Source organism: Rhineura floridana, chromosome 1 (genome assembly GCF_030035675.1).
Source record: "Rhineura floridana isolate rRhiFlo1 chromosome 1, rRhiFlo1.hap2, whole genome shotgun sequence".
Classification (NCBI taxonomy): Eukaryota; Metazoa; Chordata; class Lepidosauria; order Squamata; family Rhineuridae; genus Rhineura; species Rhineura floridana.
The window spans coordinates 231,196,141-231,210,778 of NC_084480.1; positions in this window are offsets into that span (position 1 = coordinate 231,196,141).

The following is a 14,638-nucleotide window of genomic DNA, read 5'->3' on the forward strand; positions in this document are numbered from 1 at the left end:
GGGTTTATTGAACTAGCTTTACTGATTATAAATGTAAGGCTTCTGTCATTATTTCTAATATTCCTTTCACATGCAGTACCTTTGCATTATGGAACTTTGGCTTTTTGACCAATATACCAGCATGTCACTCTAAACTTTGTTCACACCAGTGGGTCTGGTGTGACACAACAATGAATATCACTGGACATGCTGTTACTCCCCCACCCTTGATTCACATGCACACATCTGTTTTCCCCATGAAAAGAGTGGGAAATATGCTGGTATTCCACCCCAAATTTCATCACTTTACTCCTATAATTTTCTGGGTTAATAGGGCTGTAAATGGATTTTTTTCTGGAAGCAATTAACATGGAAATGAGTGCTTAAACTTCCACCATATTCTGTTAGGTTTCTAGAAATAAAAAAAAATGTGTTGTGTGAAAAATAAAATAAAATGTGGAAATTATAGGTAAGGAAACAACAGGAAAACAGAATAAACTGCTGTCTGAATGCAGCCTAACACACTCTTTTAGATAACCTTACCACTTAAGATTCAAATCTTGACTCTTTAAATGGAGATGTGCATGAGGCAAAAGTCATGCTCAAGATTTAGCAAGGTTTGTAGTTAGGTGAATGAATGCTGGGATCAAAGTAAAGAGAGAGTTATCTATGAGAGTAGCTGAAATTAATCGGGGAAGACGTGTTGAGAAAATTGTGGTAGAATAGCCTTGGCTAGTTGATTATATGTCTGTCAGTAGAATGTACATACCAGGAATAATACGACTGGAAGGGCTTTTTTAGTATGCTATGCCAACTGGGGTCTGGGATATCTTATAAATGATGAGAAAAAAGGATAATTACAATGACACCCCCACCCACACCAGCAAACCTACCATGGTGAGCATGTATCTGCTTGGTATATTAGCTGTCTGTCTTGTCTTACCATGTTATGAGAAACCATTTTACTACATTTCTCTATCTGATCAGAAATGCAATTGACATTTATATTCGGCTATATTTGGACAAAGTCATATAGTTGCCAGGTCTTCCAGGCTGCCAAACCTGTAGGAATTTCTGCCTCTGAGCCAGACTCTGACAAACAGTTCCTGATTCCAGTTTTATTGTAAAGCAGATCGGAAATTTCTAAGAAAATACTGTTTTGAGAATTTCTGAGATTTGCTAGTTCACTATCCCTTCGGAGTGGCACAGATCTCTTGCGGTGGGCCAGGGCTGTAATTGGCATGGATTTTAGGCTACAACTACAATCGGCAATATTTTTTTAAAAAAATCCTCCCCCTATTTTATGTATTTTTTTCGTAATTAAGATGTTGTGTCAACCACAGGATTTCCATTTGTCCATTATATATTACAAAAAATTGTTTTTATCGCAATATAATGAAAAAAAAATTGGCTATACATGTCTTCAATGTTAATTGTCAAATCATCCTGGAATGTCATGTTTTTCAAACAAGATATCTTAAAGCATTCTGAATCTCTTGCATGGGAAACATGATGATGAAGATACTGACCCATGTTACCCACCTTGCCCCGCCCTCACCCCTCTTGCATTGCTGCTGTACTGAGCACAGTACTGTACTGTGTCTGTGTGTGTCACTGTGTGACTGACAGTGACAGACAGTGTCACGGCAGCTACCTAAAACTTACACAGTATTTTTCCCCTCCACCAAAAACCATGTGGAACACTGTGATCATTCACGTAAGTGATCTAAAAATTACACAATGTTTTTCTCCACCACCAAAAAAACTGTGTGGAATGCTGTCATTTACATAAGTATCTATGAAAACAATTATGTAATTTTAGCAACCCCCCCCCAAAAAACCCCTGAGGATTCAGTCACCCAAAAACGCACGCAGCAGATCGAATCAGCAAACGCCAGAGAAAGAGGAAACAAGAAAAGGATGGACCAGTAAAGAAACTACGGACTATTGAAATGAATGTGGATTGGCACCATGCCGTGAACTCCATCCCTACTTGCAGCAACAGTAAAACAGAAAAGAATGAAGCTGTGCTTCTGCCATTGCTAATGTTCAGCCCCACCCATGAGAAAATCTGCTGCCTCTTAAAAAGTGGATGGAATATCCCCCACACACTAATTTCTCTGCCCTCAAAAAGGATGAAGGTTTTATTGGGAGAAAGAGGGCATTTGCACACAGTTCTTGTCCTGCTGGACCAGTGTCTCATGGTAGTATTTTTAGTGCTTATTTCAAGCTCCGTTATCGATTCCCTGCTACTTTTTTGGCAGTGCCAATGCTCTGACTGAAGCACATGAACATTGTAATTTATGTATAGCATGATGCCCCCATGAATGTCTCAGTAGCACTGTCATTTTCTGTTATCTCTCAAAAGATTTCATTCTGGGCTTGTTTTTTTTACTTGTCTATTGTGGTGCAGAGTGGTAAGCGGCGGTAATGCAGCCAAAGCTCTGCTCATGGCCGGAGTTCGATTCCAACAAAAGGAGGAAGTCAAATCTCCGGTAAAAGGGGTTGAGGTCTACTCAGCCTTCCATCCAGCCGTGGTTGGTAAAATGAGTACCCGGCGTATGCTGGGGGGTAAAGAAAGGCCGGGGACGGAACTGGCAATCCCACCCCATATATATGGTCTGCCTAGTAAACGTCGCAAGACATCACCCTAAGAGTCGGAAATGACTTGCACTACAAGTGCAGGGACAATTTTACCTTTATTGTTCCAGAATACGGAATTACAATACTTCAGTTGTTTGGTATTCAAACTGTGATTGCACTTTCCTGATCTTCAGGTTTTGCCTCCTTATTAATTAGGTAGTGTAAAACTGGTAAAACTAGTGTAAAACTGCACAACCTATAGCTTTAGCAGAAGCATCCCTTGATAGATTCAAAGCTTGTTAAGGAATTTTGGTTATGTAATGCAGAATATGTTGCTTCATCAAAGTCTTAGAATATTAAAAATAATGATTTGCTTTTCATGAAAAGAACAAGGATAGACTGGGTACAAAATCAAGAACAAGAACTGGGTAATAATAATCATGCCAACTGACTCAGTTTAATCACAGTAGCTGTGGGAAAGCATTATTCGACCGATGGACTCTGTTTATTTATTTATTACATTTATACCCCACCTTTCTTTTCAACATAGAAACCCAAGGCGGCTTACATGTGGTTCCCAGGTGGTGTTCCATCCAGGCACTGACCAGACCTGACCCTGCTTTCCTTCAGAAGGGTGCTGGCCTCATGTGCCTTCAGACCATAATTATTATTGGAACAGATACCATACAAATATCAGGTTGGCTCATTTCTTAAAAAAAAAACATTTTATTTCTTCTTTGCCATACAAATATTGGAACAGTATAAAACAATACATAACAAACAACAAAATAAAGAAAGAAGGTTGGATTATTTCTGTAAACTTTTTTTTTATGTTGTAACAAACTGGATCGTTGATGTATATTTATATAAGTATAGGTTATTCTGGAGTAGAAAACCATTATTTGCATTATAGACTGTACTGAGGTTTATTAGTAAATGATATTAATTAAAACAAACAACAACAAAGACCCAGTAGCTGTGGGGATAAGCACTGCACATGCGAGACAGAGCTGTCCATATGCTTCCTTGAGAAAAAAAAATCTGAAACTAAAAGCCAAGGTAAGGATAAATAGGATCTATCTGATATGCTTAAGGGCTCATATAATGCTGTTGAGAAGAAGACTACATTTTCCAAATGGACATATGGAAAAGACTCTTGGTTCTGGGGGATGTCAACATCCATGCTGAGGCCACCTTATCTGGGGCGGCTCAGAATTTCATGGTCTCCATGACAACCATGGGACTGTCCCAATATGCCATTGGCCCAACACATGTAGCAGGGCATACTCTAGATTTGGTTTTTGCATCTGGACATGGAGTTGGTGATCTGAATGTGGGGGGCCTTACATCAGTCCCTCTGTCATGGACAGATCACTGCTTGCTGAAGTTTAGACTTACAGCGGCTTTTCCCCTCTGCAAGGGTGGGGGACCTATTAAGTTGGTCTGCCCCCAGAGACTAATGGATCCGGATGGTTTCCAAAGGGCTCTGGGGAGTATTCCGGCTGATAGCGCTGGCGCTCCTGTCGAAACCCTGGTTGAACTGTGGAATACAGAAATGACCCAGGCGGTTGACATGATTGCTCTTGAGCACCCTCTCCTGTGTAGAGCTCATACGGCTCCATGGTATACCCCAGAGCTAAGAGCAATGAAACAATATAGGAGATGGCTTGAGAGCAGATGGAGGCGAACTCCTAGTGGATGCAATTATACACTGGTAAGTGCCTATGGTAAGCTGTATTTAGGGGCAGTGAGGGCAGCAAAAAAACAATATTTTGCTGCCACTATCAAATCATCAATCTGCCGCCCAGCAGAGCTCTTCAGAATTGTCCGGGGGCTATTACACTCTGGCCCCAGGGACATGGGAGAACCATCTGAGGCCCGCTGTAATGAATCTGCTAGGCACTTCCAGGATAAAATCTTTAGCATCCGCCAGGACTCCAGTGTTACAGCAGGTGAATCAAGCGAGGTATCCAGAGCACAGCCTTGTCCCGATTTCTTGGATGAGTTTCAGTTGGTGCAGCTTGAGGACATTGACAAGTTGCTTGGACAGGTTCATACAACCACTTCTGTGCTGGATCCTTGCCCTTCTTGGCTAATAAAAGCTAGCAGGGATGGAACAGTCGGCTGGGCCAAGGAAATGATTAATGCCTCTCTGCGAGAGGGGGTGGTCCCTGGCTGCCTGAAAGAGGCAGTAGTGAGACCACTCCTGAAGAGACCCTCCCTGGACCCAGAAAATCTTAATAACTATAGGCTGGTAGCAAATGTTCCATTCCTGGGCAAGGTCCTTGAACGAGTAGTTGCAGGCCAGCTCCAGACACTCTTGGATGAGACCGATTATCTGGATCCATTTCAGTCGGGATTCAGGCCTGGTTTTGGCACGGAAACAGCCTTGGTCGCCCTGTATGATGACCTTTGTCGGGAGAGAGACAGGGGGAGTGTGACTCTATTGATTCTCCTTGATCTCTCAGCTGCTTTCGATACCATTGACCATGGTATCCTTCTGGGGAGACTAGCTGAATTGGGAGTGGGAGGGACTGCATGGCGGAGGTTCCACTCCTACTTGGCAGGTCTCCTCCAGAAGGTGGTGCTTGGGGAACATTACTCGGCACCCTGGACTCTCCAGTATGGGGTTCCACAGGGGTCAGTTCTGTCCCCCATGCTGCTCAACATCTACATGAAACTGTTGGGTGCAGTCATCCAGAGCTTTGGAGTGCATTGCCATCAGTATGCTGATGACACGCAACTCTATTTCTCCTTTTCATCTTCTTCAGGTGAGGCTGTCAATGTGCTGAACCGGTGCCTGGCTGCGACAATGGACTGGATGAGGGCTAATAAACTGAGGCTCAATCCAGACAAGACTGAGATGCTGCTAGTGGGTGGTTCTTCTGACCAGATGGTGGATGTCCAACCTGTTCTGGATGGGGTTGCACTCCCCCTGAAGGAGCAGGTTCGTAGCTTGGGGTTCTCCTAGAACCATCTCTGTCACTTGAGGCTCAGGTAGCCTCGGTGGCACGGAGTGCCTTCTACCAACTTCGGTTGGTAGCCCAACTATGTTCCTATCTGGACAGGGATAACCTGGCTTCAGTTGTCCATGCTCTGGTAACCTCCAAATTAGATTACTGCAATGCACTGTACATGGGGCTGCCTTTGAAGACGGTTCGGAAACTGCAGCTTGTGCAAAATGCAGCAGCCAGATTGGTAACAGGGACCAGACGGTCCGAACATATAAAACTGATTCTGGCCCACTTGCATTGGCTGCCTGTATGTTTCCAAGCTCAATTCAAGGAGCTGGTTTTGACCTATAAAGCCTTACATGGCTTGGGACCACAATGCCTGATGGAACGCCTCTCCCAATATGAAACCACCCATACACTATGTTCAAGATCAAAGGCCCTCCTCTGGGTGCCTACTCCAAGGGAAGCTCGAAGGGTGGCAACAAGGGAGAGGGCCTTCTCAGTGGTGGCCCCCAAATTATGGAATGATTTCTCTGACGAGGTGCACCTGGCGCCAACACTGTTATCTTTTTGGTGCCAGGTCCTCTTCTCCCAGGCATTTTAGCATGTGTTTTAAATTGTTTTTATATTGTTTTAAATTTTAAAATTGTTTTTTAAATTGTTTTTAAAATATGTGTTTTAAATTGTATATTTGTTTTAATGTTTTTGATAGCTGTAAACCGCCCAGAGAGCTTTGGCTATGGGGTGGTATACAAGTGCAATCAATCAATCAATATTGGCAGTGACACACCAAAACACCATCCAGGCCAAATCTTTAGAGTGCCACTCAGATGAATATGGCTAGTGCAGCCAGGTAAGGGTAACCAGAGCAGTTTTCATGGTTGAGAGTCAAGTGAAAGGACCCTAACCCTTTCTCCTATACCCAGCAATATAGAAAAAGATGGTGATGCTGATAATCTATACAGTGGTATGCACAGGGCAAGAGCATTAATCAGGCAGTTTTAGGTTTTAGATATAGAAGATTCTTCCCTCTCCTCCAACTGTTGCCCATTGCAATGGCAATCCAGGATATCTGCACGTGGAAAACTCTCACCACCATACCAACCATGAAGTTGTGTTGGCCTCACCCCAGCTCTCCATTTGTGAAATAGGAATAACAGTGACCTTCTTCCTTAACATATTTAGTTTGAAGATGACAGAAATAATAATGCCTTATGTTGATTTTCATCCCCCTTCCCCATTTCACCATAAAGCCTATGTGGGATTTATGTGCATATTAGGAAATGTAAGTAATTCTGTCCTGCAGTTTTGATTTAATCATTTTTGTTATGCTTGGTTACATCGTTACTCCAAATGATTACACTATAGCCTGGGTTTTCTTTCAGTTGGAAATTAAAACTGAGCTATATTTTACCATAATAAAGAAATGCCAAATTCTACTACCTGTGAAAACTCAGGTTTTAGTTATATGTGTTTAGTTACAGGCTCCAAAATGATAGATGAAGCCAATTTTTGAAAGTGAGAGATTATAAAGATTAAAGTGTGTGATGGTTTTTATCAAAATCTCTGTTGCTTTCTTTTTGCTGCATCCTTTAATTCTTATCGGTGACACTGCATAAACTCCAATATACTGGATTGAAATGTCATTTATTTTTATATATTCCCACTGTTGTGCAGAAAAATATTGAATTTTGTAATTCGATGAACCAACATCCTACAGAGCATTAATTATAGAGGCAAATAAAACTCAATATGCTGTGTCAAAATGGAAGATAAAATTTGGGAAACACTACACCAGTTTTATTCAGAGTGGTTGCCAAACATAATTTGGCCCATAAAATGTGAGACTCAGCATTTTTGAAAGGGGGCAAAAGTGCTAATTGAATAATATGCAGACATATTCACAATATTTATTTATTTATTTTATTTTATTTATATACCGCCCTAAGCCCAAGGGCTCTCTGGGCGGTGTACATACAATAAAGCAATCAAAATATATAAATACAATAATACAATAAAATCAAACCAACAAAGGTAAACAAAATAATCAAACAGTAGCAAAATACATCAAATACATATACTAATACGCATTACAATGCCTGGGAATATAAAAAGGTTTTCACCTGGCGCCGAAAAGATAGCACCTCATCAATTATTGCTAGCCTTGGCTGATTCTATTCTAAGAATAAGTCAACCATGTGAGAGAAGCACACTCTGTCCTATGTGAGCCCCACATATTGTGATTTCTCTCCTCAACTTAAGGGGAGGGGGCTCACGAGTTGGCCTCTCAGTAATCCTACATTATTTTCCCATTGCTGTGAGTATGGGGCAACTTTTTATGATGAATTTTATATGGATGAATCCAGGCATTGTATGAGAGAGATAATATACTGGGGCCACTTTACCCACTTATTCCACTGTTATTCCATTCTGCACTCTGTCAAAGTCTGATGTGTATTGGGAGTTGCCTCTCGTTACTCAATGAATCTTAGCTTAACTTAGCAGAGAGGGTCAATTCAGTGAATGCGAATCAGGAAGAAGATCTTAGATTTCCTACAAACCAAAGAAATCACCTTGTTTATGTTGTTACTCTAAATGATTTCACAAATATCTTCAGTGATGTGTATCAGGAGCACTAACTGTATCTGCAAGAAGATTTTTTGAAATTTATTTTCCAAAAATTGGGAATACTTCCTAGTTGGAAAACATTCTTAATCATTAAAAAAAAACTCAAAGGAAGGAAGATCTCATATGAATAAACAATATCCTTTAGGACTATTTTTTCTTTCTGTCTTCAGCCGCCTAAACATTTGTCCTTTTTCAACATGTGAATATCTGAATTTCCTGCTAAGGCAGAAGACCTGGCTTAATTCCCACTTTTCAATTTCTGTACACATTGTCTCAATACGGGAGACCAATTCATCAAATAGTAATTTTTCTACTACATATTTATGTGGTCATCTATGCTGAGGAAAGTGTGGGGAGATTTTTTTTTTCCTTTCAAGATTTTAAGGTGTGCTAAAGGCTGAGAGATCTAATAAAGTCATAAGGCTTCTGCACCTTAACCACATTATAAGATGGTTGTCTGAATTCACTGTGTCATGTTTTAGTTGATCTCCTTGTCTCTCCACCAGAGCTAGGATACATCCCTAAAGGGTTCTGTGATATAGAATATTGTTTTGCACACCCCATTCACTGACTAGTGAGAGACTTCCAGGAGTTACTGTGCTTACCCAGGGTTTGGTTTCCTTGGAATGAAGGTCAATGGAGACTATAGTGTCTTTAGGATGTATGGTTTTACTTACACATATATACAACCTGAGCATAAGATGGAAGGGGTCTCAGCATTACCAGTCCAATATATCTTGCTTCTCCATCAGGCTTGTAGGGATGCCCCCCCCTGCAAAGCCATGGCACAGAAACCAGCCTTTGTGTATGTCATCTTAGTTCCCTGCTTCTACCCAGACTAATTCTAAAATTCCTTCCTTGTTGGGGGGAGGAATCACTCTATGGTAAGAGTTCCAATAACAACAGGATCTCTCTGTGCCACATCCTATTGGATGCAGGACCATTAACTCACAGATTGACTTGGCCAAACTATTAGCTTATGCAAAGGATGCTAGTCTGAGCAATGGAACAGATTTCTTCTACTGCTGAACCAAACTTCCAGATACAGCATTATAGGCTGGAAGGGGATCAGAGACATCATCCATCTCAACCTGCCAATCCTATAACAATACTTTTTGCTTTGTCTATCCAATTGGATCAAACCTCATCTACTGTTCCTTTTCAGGGATATGATGTGCTTTGTCACTGTATTCAGAATGGACAGAACAATTTCATAGGAGCATAGGAAGCTGCCTTATACCAAGTCCGACCAATGGATCTATCTAGCTTAGTATTGTCTACACTGACTGGCTCTCCAAGGTTCTCCAAGGTTTCAGAAAGGGACTATTTCCCAGCCATACCTGGAGATGTTGGGGATTGAACCTGGAACCTTCTACATGAAAGCAAATGTTCTACTGCTGAGCTATGGCCCTTCCCATATTAGTGTTCCTCCATTTTCTTCTTGCTAAGAAGATTCTGCTTTCTTTTGAAGTTTTGCCAGGCTACTTTTTCTTTTATATTTTACTTGTCCTTTTTCTAATAGTTAGAATAATCCAATTATAATTGCCTAGAAGCCTTTACACACTGATGTTACTGAAATTACTACAGCAGATTTCAATGACTGTTGTGAGTCTATAATAACTAATTGTGTTCTTCTGTATTAAGGCAGCAAGAACAGGTCTCAAACATCTTTGTCCTTTTGTTTTGCATGATCTTGAGCTATTATATAATACAGGCTACAACACACTATGACTATTTATACACACACTTGTACATACCCTACTGTTACATGTCCCGAATAAGTGCATTTTCATTTCACTGTTTGGCGTTTTGCCATAACAATGCCAAAGAAATATGGAGATAGCTTCCCTTAGATCTCTCTCTCTCTCTCTCTCTCTCTCTCTCTCTCTCTCATTTTTTAAATATATTATACAGCCATGAGAGTAGCTGTACACTATAGTCAGTATGGATTTTGTGCATTCCACAATGTTACACTGAAAATACCCCCATGCCATTCTGATGTTCCCTGTAAGCTCATTTCAAAACAAAACCTTACAAAACATATAGTCCTAGACTCAGAAACACTTGCTTAACAAACCTCTAAATTTTCATGGCAATACACTAAACAGTCAAGAGAGAATCGAGAGTTCAAAGTGTAAAAAGAGAGAGAGAAAACAGATCTCTTTTGGACTTATTTCTGCCAGAGTTCTCATAATTTGTTGAAGTTAATTAAAAACCAGCCATGTTCACAGAGCACCTGTAATCCTATTACTGACCTTGCCCCATACTCTGACCTTCATCTTCTGCAGTTTAAAAGTTTTTAAAATGTCTGGCTGTTTTTTAAATAATTTAAGAAACTTAGCATTGAACTCAATAAGGTCAGGGATGCTCAGTAAGAACCGGCTGTGTGTTCTAAAAGCCAGTCTCACAGCTGCTGGGCTTGGCTAACCAGGTGGCTACACCCACACCAGATCTTTATTTTACTTTAGACAGTCATGGCTTCCCCCAAAGAATCCTGGGAAGTGTAGGTTGTGAAGGGTGCTGAGAGAAGACTCCTATTCCCCTGACAGAGCTCCAGTGGCCAGAGTGGTTTAACAGTCAGTTGCTCTGACTGACACTCTGAGGGGAACAGGGCATCTCTTAGCAACTCTCAGCACCCTTCACTAACTACACTCATGTCCATTGTGAAAGACCAACCCAAACTGTGTTTGCATTTTGACAAATGTGTAGGGCAGTACAACATCTCAGAGAGGAGATCAGGTCTCCTGCTTCCTTGGTGCATTCACTATAGCTGCCCAATTTCCCTGCTTTTTAAAGTTTGATAGAAATCTCTGTTGGCTATAGGTATATTCTTAAACTGCAAGGTTTTTTTTCCTATTAGTGAATATATATATAATCTCACCAGTTCCAAATTTGTAACTGTTGTGCTCCTAATTACATCATTAGGATCACAACAGGATCCTAAGACTTGCCATCTGACCCCTTGTGAATCTCCACCCCCCTTTTGCAAGCTTCTGCATGTTGCTTCAGAGTCCTCATTTTCCTGGCACTGATAGAATGTTCTCAGTGGCATTTATCCTTTGCTCCCTGGCCCATGGAATCTTGCAACAACGGCATCCTAGGTGCCAAAGACTTTACAAAATGTAGTTTCTGGAGTGACTTAATCTGAATATTGAGTACCTAAAAGTAAAGTGTCCCAAGACTTGGGTCATTACCAATCTTGCTAACAGCAGTTTCTGCAAGAAGTCTTGGAAAGCATGTAGTGATGGAGGCAGGAAGAAAGGGAAGCAGTTTATTTATGTATATATATCCCAGAAGCAAATTTTGGCAGAACATGACACTTGATTTGTAATGTATCCAAGCTTTCCAAGGTTCACAAATTCATATTCTTTAAAGATGGCCACCGCCTAGTAGAGATGTGTTTGTCTTGCTCGGAGTGGCCCTTGTAGGAGTTTTTTATTACTACATATCTTTTGGCGCATTGAAGTTAAGGACTGATATCTGGAAAACCCTCCTAACTTGCCAACTTTAAAGGACTTAAAAAAAAAAGCCGAACTTCTACACAAAGTGGGGAGCATGCCTGACGATCTAAAACTCCCACAAAGGTAAAGATCTGCATCCAAACAAATGCTTCTAATGATTAGACAACTGACAAATAATTAACAAAAGCTTGTCATGATTTATATTAGACTATGCTTTCATCAATCCCTGTGGATATAAATACTTTGTTATTCTTACCCTTTGAAGTTGATCTCTGTTTCGACTGTGTTATCTTAAGAGACATTAAGCTTTTAGTCCTGCTGCAGCCGCAGTCGAAGTTCATTTACCAAGCTAAAAGTTAAAAGTTAAAAGGATGGTTTTTACCAGGGAAAAATGTAAAGAGCTTGGAATAGAACTGTGCACTGACACAGATACTTTACGAACTAAAGGAATGCAGACCAAGATAACACACTTTTACAATACAAAAGAGACAACAAAGGAAGTGAGGCAGAGGAAGGAGATGGAAACTACAACGAACAATAACAATGATGTTAATGATTGGATGTTAAATAATTCTTTGGCATGGATTCTAAATGTTGAGGAATCGACGGGGCCTAATTTGGCCCAGGAATTAATAACAGCTGCTGAGGAAAACTCTTTTTTCTTTGACTCAGCAATACAGGGGAGGGAAACTAATATCTCAGCTGTAAGTGTTTCCAGTTCAATGCCCCCACTTGAATCATCTATCTATGAAGAATTTAAAATTAACTCCTTAGAATCTCGACATTCTCAGAAAGAGGTAAAAGATCTAGCTGTAAATAACCAACAAGGCACTATGATGGATGAAAACTGGCCCCAAATGGCGACTCAATCTTTAATCCAAATTTCTAAATTTGTGGCTGAGTCGAATTCTTTGCTTTCTATATTAGCTGATGTTATTACTAAGAAAGAATGCCATCATAAAGATCTAATAGTAAATTTACATACAAACTCGCAAGCTACACAGACCACACGCCTGAAATCCCCTCCTGGTATGACATCTAAAAAGAAGAAATTGCAGGTACATAAGCAACCTAAGAAGAGTAAAAACATTAAATCCTGCAAGGCTCGACATAAACCTCGCATGAGATTCGACAAACTTTTTAGATTATTGGATACTCCTGATGCTCCTAATAAGGGGAAAAAGAGGAGAAGAAGGAAGTCTAGGAAAACAAAGCTGGAAAAGGGGGTAAATACGTCTATACTGATCCAAATGGAGCAAAATAACAACCCTGTTGATCTAGAACTTCCTAAATTGGAATCCAACATGCTGATCCCATACTCTACATCTACTAATACTAAACTTCATTTCCAACAAAAAAAAGTCACTCCGGATGACCCTGATCTGGCTAAGATCTTTAAAATTAAACCATGGGAACTAGTTTTAAATAAGGTAAAACTGGCTATTACAAACTATCCTAAACCTAAAGGAGCACTGACTCAATTTCAACGGAGACAACATTTCCAATCTATAATGGAACATATCATACCTGGAATAGACTGGTGTATGGAAGTTGCTTCCATAGAATACCTTTTTTACAACTATGTGGAAGCTAGGGCCATGCTTACATTTTATGACAAAAAAATAGCTGGCCTTCTGTATGAAAATAGAAATCTACTCCTCTCGCAGAATTTAAAGTGCCACAGAGTTTTCGAAAATGTAGCTCCGATACAAAGCCTATTATTTTTGAATTCAAATAGGTCTAAATCCCGATCATCAGAATTAAATGTGGAGGCAAGTGAACAGGCTCCTCTGTTGGCAACCTCTGAAGAATTACTAATAAATATTACTGAGGTGCAAGCAAGTTGTGAAGGAACTAATCCTACAAACGCTCTAACCGAGGTGGAAATGTTTAATATCCTGGAAGAACAACATCTATTGGAATCATATACTGCACTCCCAGATGAAGCACAATTGGAAATTTTGGCCAACCTTGAAAACCTAGTGTCTACTTTAAAAGCGAAAAGAAAAGAACAAATTGATGATGCTCGTAATAGAAACCACACGGGAAAAGAGAATAAGGATCTTTGCAAGACTTTGGAAGGGGGAAATTTCAGACAAAAATCAAACTTCCATACTTTACTAATGTCTGGCGCTGCGGGTCAAACTAGTTCTATGTATCCCCCGGAATTGAAGACTGGGAAAGAAATAACAACCGACGTTGTTCCTGTATCACTGCCTACTAAAATCTGACAAAAACCCCTTCCAAATTTACAACAACTAAAGATCACCTCTTGGAATATAGCAGGTTGGAAGAATAAAGACTTAGATCAGTATACTACCGATTTTATAGCACAATTTGATATTATTTTCTTCCAAGAAACTTGGTTAATAGATGAGCCACAATTAGATGGATATACCCCTTTCTATCTAGGGGCCAGCCAAAGTACTAGTGGTGGCCGTCCTAAAGGTGGCAATTGTATCTTTATATCTACAAAAATTAATGCACAAATTGTAAAGCTTGATCCCCTACCAAATTTAGCTCTTGCTATAAATTTAAAATCTTCCTCCCAGTCCCTACTGCTTGTCAATGTATATCTACCTCCTAGCAAAGATAAAAAAGATACTATTGACAAAGTAGTAAGCTTGGAAGGCTACTTGGAGAACTTAACTGCAAAATATCCTGAAGCTTCTCTTATAGTTGCTGGAGATTTTAATGCTAGGCTAGGTTCCTCCGATTCTGCTCTATATACTAAATATCATATGATACCTCCTCTAATAGAGGGTTTTTATAACATTCCCATAAGACAATCGAGAGATAGTGGATCAAACTATACTGGCATTTATCTGTTGCAAAAATTAACCAAGTTAAACTTAGTACTTTTAAATGGCCGTACCTGTGGAGATAATCAAGGGGAACTTACTTACCTTTCACCAAGAGGTGCATCTCAAATTGATCTGACGTTTGTATCCCACGAGCTTTTCCATCTAGTGGACAAATTTAAAGTGGAAGACCAACCGGAGAGTGATCATCGACCTCTAACTATCATAATTA